This window comes from Vicia villosa, linkage group LG7, assembly GCF_029867415.1.
Source record: "Vicia villosa cultivar HV-30 ecotype Madison, WI linkage group LG7, Vvil1.0, whole genome shotgun sequence".
NCBI lineage: Eukaryota > Viridiplantae > Streptophyta > Magnoliopsida > Fabales > Fabaceae > Vicia > Vicia villosa.
Genome location: NC_081186.1, coordinates 52,572,865 through 52,581,050, shown reverse-complemented (window position 1 = coordinate 52,581,050; position 8,186 = coordinate 52,572,865). Strand labels below are relative to the sequence as shown.

General features: G+C 32.3%; 1 non-coding gene across 1 annotated transcript; it reads left to right on the top strand.

Annotated features, from left to right (window-relative positions):
• Positions 1–3,780: 3,780 nt before the first annotated feature.
• On the top strand, positions 3,781–3,862 carry TRNAS-AGA (transfer RNA serine (anticodon AGA)). Its single transcript has one exon. It is a non-coding gene; the product is annotated as a tRNA-Ser (tRNA).
• The last annotated feature ends 4,324 nt before the right edge of the window (positions 3,863–8,186 follow it).

Genomic DNA, 8,186 nt, shown 5'->3' with positions numbered 1-8,186 from the left:
GTTTGTGTCAAAACTGAGGGGATAATTTAGCGTGATTATTGAGGATATTGATCATCGTCCTTAAACAAATGTCCATTTCATGAGTATTTATGCTCAAGACACTACAACTAGACACTACAACTAGTGATCCATGTGAAACATAAAAGACTTCCATTATAAAAGCATAATGAATATAAAAAAATTGATAATGAAACATCATGAAGCGTTTGAAACTAATTAAATCCACCACTTTAAGGTTTGCAAGAGTATTTGACATGAAAAGTTCTCTATGATGGATTGAAAGAGCAGAAAACTATTTGAGTTTAAGGTTTGTGTTCTTAAATATTTGAGCAGAAAATCATTTATTTATCTAACCCTTTTTTGTTTTATAACAGAATCAAATGCAAGCAAAAGAAATTCAAAGTATCCTAGCACCCAACATTTGATCTTCCCTAAAATTCAATGATTCAAAGATCCAATATTTTATCTTCACTGACAAATTAATTTTTACTTTAATATTCAGTGTAAACAATATAATATTCTGGGTAAACAATGTAATTTATAAATAAATCAATTTATTAATATTCTGTGTAAACAATGTAACGAGTTTTTTAAAAAAAAAACAATCTATCTTACCCCTCGGTTTTATTGATAAACTGAGAGGTATGATGCACTAGTTTTGAAAATAATAAAAATGCAGATGTTAGGGTTCGAACCTATGTGCAGATAGCTTAACCCCTCAGTTGTTTGTTAACCGAGGGGTGAAGTGGAAGCTTTTCATGACGCCCTTCATTGTCTCTCTTCTGTAGCCAAAATTAAATGCATTTCACGTCCGAGGTGAAATGTGTTTTTTTGTTGTAGTGATTGTCAATGCCATTTCTATGGCCCTTCCTTCTAGCTTTGCCTTAGAGGGGTCGAAGTCTTCTCCAACTAAGAAAAATAAGGTGGATTTGGGGAAGTCACCGTTATCTGTTATCATGTTGTTAAAAGACGTCGAATCCCATAGAGACCAACTGACAAGTATCATTATCTTTTATCACATTAGTTATCTAAGGCGGTGCAATTTGGGTTTGTTCGCATACTTGGAAATAAGTGGTTTAAAATTAATTTTAATAACGAGAGACCGGAATGCAATTCTCGTCGACCGTTGATACTCACAAAATCGTGCTTTATAATTATTATGAGAAAATATATTCTCGCGAGAAAAGATAATGTTGAAGGTACTGGCCACTTTTGCATGTACGATATCATATTTCGAACCTGTAATTGCCCGCTTTCATATGGTATAAATTACATTATAGAAGTCCCGTTTGGAAAATAATCAATTCTTAGTCAAAAAATTTTTTTTAGTGGAAATTAATTTAAAGGTATTGACTGCTTTCGCGTGTCCGATATTGGATTTTAAATATATAAACGCCCGCTTCTACGTACCTGATTATAAGCTCAAAATCTCTTTTTAAAAATTATTTTTCTAAATTTATTTGAAGAGCGTTATCGCTGTATTTTAAAATTAATTTCTAATTTATTTTTATTCAGACACCATTTTGAATCTTTCGAGCTGAAAACAATATCGTAGTGTTCCAGCTTTCGCAACAAACTTTTAATAATAAAAACCTGAAACTTTCATACTTAAAAATAATTCTTGTAACAATTATTAACGCACAATATGTTAGAGTACCGTATGTATGAGGGTCCTCACATTCCGAGCTCGACTGACTTAAGTTGACATGTTAAAAGTGGTAAATAAGCAATTATTCATAGTAAACATAATAAAATACAGCATATAAACAAAACTTGGGATTTTCATAAATAATGAACACTTTAGAATAATGCTTCATAGGGAGACTTTCGATTCGGTACAACTTTGAACTTGAAATAAATTGCAGAAAGCTTGAAATAATGCAATAAAAAAAGCAAGAAATAGCTTCTGGAAATTAAACTAAAGTACTCCAAACTTAACAACTAAAGTTGCAATAATCACTCAATGTGAGAAACTATTGCTTTTTAGAAGTGAAATATATGCTCTCAATAAGCTTGGATGCCAAGAACTGAGTCTTTAATCTTAAAATGCAAATTTATAACATTAATACTAAAATGATAAATCCCAACGAGTTAAATCTTAATTAACTTTAGCATTGTCGTTTGGGCCAAATAAATGAGAAACAAGTTTCCAAACTCCATAAAGATAAACTCTTGGACTCTTTCGATTATGAATCATATGAGACATACAAATTTTGTTTACTTGGAAAGATAACAAAGTCCCCTTTCACAAGAAAAGGCGAAAGAGATGGTATTTTTTTTTTTTGCTTTCATACATACTGATGTATATGGACCACTAAACACATCATCTATAGAAGGTTTTCAATACTTTATCATATTTATTGATGATCACATTAGATATGATTATGTGTACTTAGAGCATCCACATCTATTATACTCATTTGAATTCTTTAAATGAGTCTTACTCAGTTTTTATATTATATTACACTTTTTAACTATTTAAACAACTCAACTACATCCTTTAAATATCCATACAACTCATCAAAAACTCTAAAATGGGTCCCACCATATCTTAAAATATATCTAATGGCAACACTCCATATCCAATTGCCATTTAAATAATTACATAAATACACAATTGACACTTGTAGACATGTTCTCATATTAGAGAATGTTTGTGTATGTAGAAATGAAATTTACCATGAATTATCCAATGTTTTCTGACAGGTAACTTTAAATTTTTTGTAAAAACAGTGGAAAGACAGGCGATATTTATTCTCTTAATGAAACATAAAACAAAATTCTTTGAAAAGTTCAAGGAATTCAAAAATAAAGAAAAAAATGCAAGAGTATTTAAACTCTTTCATTAAATCGAGGTGAATATTTAAGCCTAGAAGAATGTGAAATTATATGCCAACTTACTCCTCATGGAACACCACAATGGACTGGTGCATTTGAGAAAAAAAACTTAATCTTGTTATATATGGTCAGACCCATGATGAGTCACACACATAAGGACAGATTGATGGGAGAAAATAAATAATTTAAGCTTATTCAATTATGAATTCTTACAATGGTCTAGCCTTAATTCATGAAACATGGTATGTTGTAACGTACTGTGTACTTAAGTGCAATATTGAACACCGTAAGGTACCCTAAGTGGAATAAGGAGCACCATAAGGTATAATATACTTAAGTAAAATATGGAATGTCGTAAGATACAATGCATTAAGTGAAATACAGTACACCGTAAGGTATGATGTGCTTAGTAGACTTGTTCCACTTGCAATACTCACTAGTAGTTTTATAAATAGAACCCTTGTGCTAAAGTATTTGTTGCTTGACCAAATTTAGTTTGCGAAACACTAGACTCACTTATCTCTCTCGAAGTTTTCACTCATAAAAATTAGCACTGAGATTGAAAGCATTATGTTTGTGTGAACTAAGTAGAGGTAATGTTGTTTATTTAACACTCGTGATTGTTCCCAACTTTGTATCAATGGTTAATCACTACAAGAAGTAACCATTCTATCAACGATCACGACTTAGATCTGCATCCTTGAACATTTTGCTGACAAAGTAGACTGACAATTCAGTCTTCTCTCTCTCTTGATAAATACAAAGCTTATTACATTATCATGTGTGTGGTTTTGTTTTGAGCCTTGATCTCACAAAAAACACGAACCTTGAGAACCAGAATTTAGTTTTTATTAGCTTCAATGAACCACGACACATGTTTAAAACAAAGGCGTTGTTAATGCTTAATGTTAAATACATTGTATTGAAAAAATTTATTAATGAGTGGACGTGCCAGAGTGGTTATCGGGCATGACTAGAAATCATGTGGGTTTTGCCCGCGCAGGTTTGAATCCTGCCATCCACGGTTTTTTGTTTAATTTTATTTGTATGGCATAACATAGAAAAGAAATCATATAAAAATAAATTGTAAAAACTATTTTTTAAAATTTTAAACTCTATTTTTTTCATTTAAAATTTGTAATTAATATAAGTGTAAAATTTTAAAAGGAATTATTTTATTTTAAAATATGTTCCTTCACTATTTTTTTTATCAAACTAGTTATACATCTTTGTTAAACTCCTTCCACATGTCGGCGATATATCAAATAGAATGAGGTCTTAAGTAAGTGGCAGGGCCAACCCAACTCCAAATTGAGTGAGGGAAAATTATACCTCATACCCTTACCATTATTCCTCTACTCCTACATTTTTTAAAATATTCCAATTCTATCCTTTTAATTTATAAAATAATTTTATTATTTAATATTTACTATTACACACCTCTACCAAAGTGCATCGGATAACTTGCAATCAAGTTTTCCGATTTCTAATTTTTCTTCACCGGATAACTTGCAGTCAAGTTATCCGGTTTGTAATTTTTCTTCACCGGATAACTTGCAGTCAAGTTATCCGGTTTGTAATTTTTCTTCACCGGATAACTTGTAGTCAAGTTATTCGGTTTGTAATATTGTAGATAACGATTTTATTTACTCTTCGCCACGGTTTTTCCTTGTTGCCTAAACTTTTTTATTTTTTTATTTTATTTACTTTTGGCCACGGTTGTTCCTTGTTGCCTAAACTTTTTATTTTTTTTAATTTTCGGGTTAGTTAAAAATTATGCACCATCATCATTTTTAAATGGTTTTAGATTTTTTTCCTAACAACCATTTCATGTTTCCATCATATTTTGACTTCATCAAGATTAAATGTAGTGTCTGCAACGCCTTTAACTACTTTCAGGATTACCGACTAAACCCACAAACCAACACGAGTCTTTTCATCATACGTTTCCTCACTCACACGTTGTGAGGTCAGTCAGTAATCTTGAAAGTAGTTTGGGGCGTTACAAACACTGCATTTAATCTTGATGAAGTCAAAATATGATGGAAACATGAAAATGATTGTTAGGAAAAAGATCTAAAACCATTTAGAAATGATGATGGTGCATAATTTTTAACTAACCTAAAAATTACAAAAAAAAAAGTTTAGGCAACAAGGAAAACCGTGGCCAAAAGTAAATAAAATAGTTATCTACAATATTAGGCAACGGTTCTCAAGCGTGGGATATACATTTTTCATAAGTTGCAAAAACCATGCCTATTTGAATAGGCCACGGTTTTATTTACTTTAGGACTTGGTTTTTAATTGTTGCATAAGTTATTTGAGAAAAAATACATATTAGAAAACTTGATTGCAAGTTATCTGGTGAATAAAAATTACATACCGAAAAACTTGACTGCAAGTTATCCGGTGAAGAAAGATTACAAACCGGGAAACTTGATTGCAAGTTATCCGGTGAAGAAAAATTACAAACCGGATAACTTGACTGCAAGTTGTCCGGTGAAAAAAAATAGCAAACAGGAAAACTTGACTGCAGGTTATCCGGTGAAGAAAAATTACAAACCAGAAAACTTGATTGCAAGTTATTCGATGCACTTTGGTAGAAGTGTAAAATGGTAAATATTAAATAATAAAATTATTTTATAAATTAAAAGGATAGAATTGGAATATTTTAAAAAATATAAGAGTAGAGAAATAATGGTAGCGGTACGAGGTATAATTTTCCGAGTGAGGCTATCATTTTAGGCCTCAAATTTTCTGGCCTTTAAGATAGGCCTCAAATGCAGATAAGTAAGGCCTCAAACATTATATAATAAATAAATGTTTCATAAAAAGTATCAAGTGACGTAATGGTTTTGCGGCAAAAGTTCTAATAATTATATTTTTGACACACGGTTTCAAATTCTGTTGTAGCTACTCACCCAGTGGCGGAGCCAGGAATTTTAGGCAGCCTGGGCAAAAACTTCACATAATTGATTATTCATCTATTTTAATTTTCACACTCTATTTTTACTAAATTTGCCCCTAATTTTACCCCCGATTTTGTCTAAAAATCGACTATTAAATTGAAAGAGTACAAAGGGGATGAGCCCGGGCGCCTGCCCGAGCTAGCTGGGCCTTGGCTCCGCCCCTGTACTCACCCATGAATTTCTACAACATGAAAGAAATACATGGGAGAGAGAATAAGAAAGTTTTAATATTTCATTCTATGTTTATTAATTGTTCATTAAAAACAAATTGTATAATTATTTATACAAAAAATTAATAATAATAATAATAATAAACTATATCTATATCTATATATATATATATATATATAAATATAAATTACTAGTTTAAATTTTAATAAAATATCATTTTTAAAATAATTTAAATTAAGTTTCGTCTTAGGCCTCATAACACGTTGGGCCGACTTTGGTAAGTGGTTTGTGAATATGACCACTTTGGCCTAATTTTTAGGTATGTATTTATAATCCTTTAGACCTAGCGGAAATTGTACCGTCCTTTAGGCATCTCCTTGAATACAGTCTGTTTGATCACACTCCGTTATCACGACTTCCAATTCTAATATCTGTATCTTCTGGTATCTTAGATCTGCACCCTTAAACACTTTGTTGACGAAGTAGACTGACTATTCAGTTTTCTCTTTCTCATGACAAACACAAAGCTTATTATATTGCATGTCAGTGACAAATATAAGTATATCAGCACACCCTCTTTTTGGAGGGTTAGTAATAAAGGGGTTTAAAAAAATTATTTGTTATACAAACACCTCCTTGCACTCGCTTGTCCATTCAAACTTCTCCTTCTTCTTTAAAGTGGTGAAGAAATGAAAAAATTTATCGCCTACGCAAGAAAGAAACATGGACAAGGAGGCCAAGTGACCTACTAAATGTTATACTTCCTTCACCGGGGCGAGGATTCTTATGTCAATGATGGCCTGAAATTTTTTAGAGTTTCCTATGTTATCATTCTAGTTACCATGAATCTAAATAATTTGCCCAACTGAACTCCAAAAGAGCATTTGGCGAGGTTCTGATGCATGTTGTAACTCATGACCGACTTCATGATTTCTTCTAGGTTAGTACATTGACTTCCTTCCCACGGGGTTTTTACAACTATGTTATCAGTGTACACACCCGCATCTTTGCTAAGATTTCCTAGTCACCGTCGTCGGTGCTGCTAGCAGTGGTAGTGCCTTTGTTTCACCTTGTTGAAAAGGATGATTTAGGAAATTTGAAAATGAATGTGAATATGACCTAGGTTAATTTTACCTGGATCCCATGATAAGCGTAAATTGTACTGATAAATTACAATAAAGGGGAGTCTGCTCACATATATGGTTGCAAGAGATTCTATTATATTGAATCACTGAGAACTACTGAGTAATCTTCCCAACCTTGGGGCAAGAGTATATAAAGGTGGCTTCTTAAATCAGGTAGTAGGGAATAAACGATTTTCTCTTACTTTCCCCATGAACTCATGGAAATTGTGGAAGACTTATTCTTCCTCCACTATATAGGGAATATTTTTCCTCCTCTCATATGCTATGTTCCAACATACTTTCTTTTAAATGTATTGTCCGCCACATATTGATGTAGTGAATCGGGTAGCAAACACAGATCTGACCTAGACATGCTAGGTAATAATCGGATAATCCGATGTGACGTTTGTCTAGTTTCTTCCAAACCCTTTTAAACTACTTTTCAAATCCAATAAAGTCATCTCAATTCAAATGCCACGCTGTTTACCCAGAAAAATGGTAAACAAGCGCTAGTTTCCTTTTTAAAGGTTACTTTTGCGGAATCAACTAGAATACTCCAGGACTAATTGCTTTATTTTGTTATACTATGTGTATCTGGTTTGTATTAAATGCAACAGTGACTTTAAAGTAAAAGTAAACACTGAAATTAAAGGCTTTAAAGTAAATCAAAGCAATAAAAAAGCAGTAAATGTGCACTGAAAGATGAAATATAACGTAAAATGATTGCATTAATTAAACTGGTACGCATACGTACATTCCAAAGTTGCACTCTTTACTCATTATTGCACAGAGATTTGAGTTTACTTGTGTTTATGTAGAAAATGCGGACTTCTAAACTGTTCCTATGGAACTTGCTTAAATAGTAAAAATAAAATAACTACTACTAACGGTCGACTGATTATCAGTAAACACGTGTCTTCGACATGCAAGATCTTCAACTGTGAGACCTCCACGCGTCCTGTGGAAACTGCCAAAAAACTGCTTGCAACTGCCTCTTGACTTCTGATGCCTTCCGACCTCAGTGCTATACTTAAACAAAAATGTCTAAGTTTTTTCTGTTTGTTCTAGTCGAACCTGCATCTTG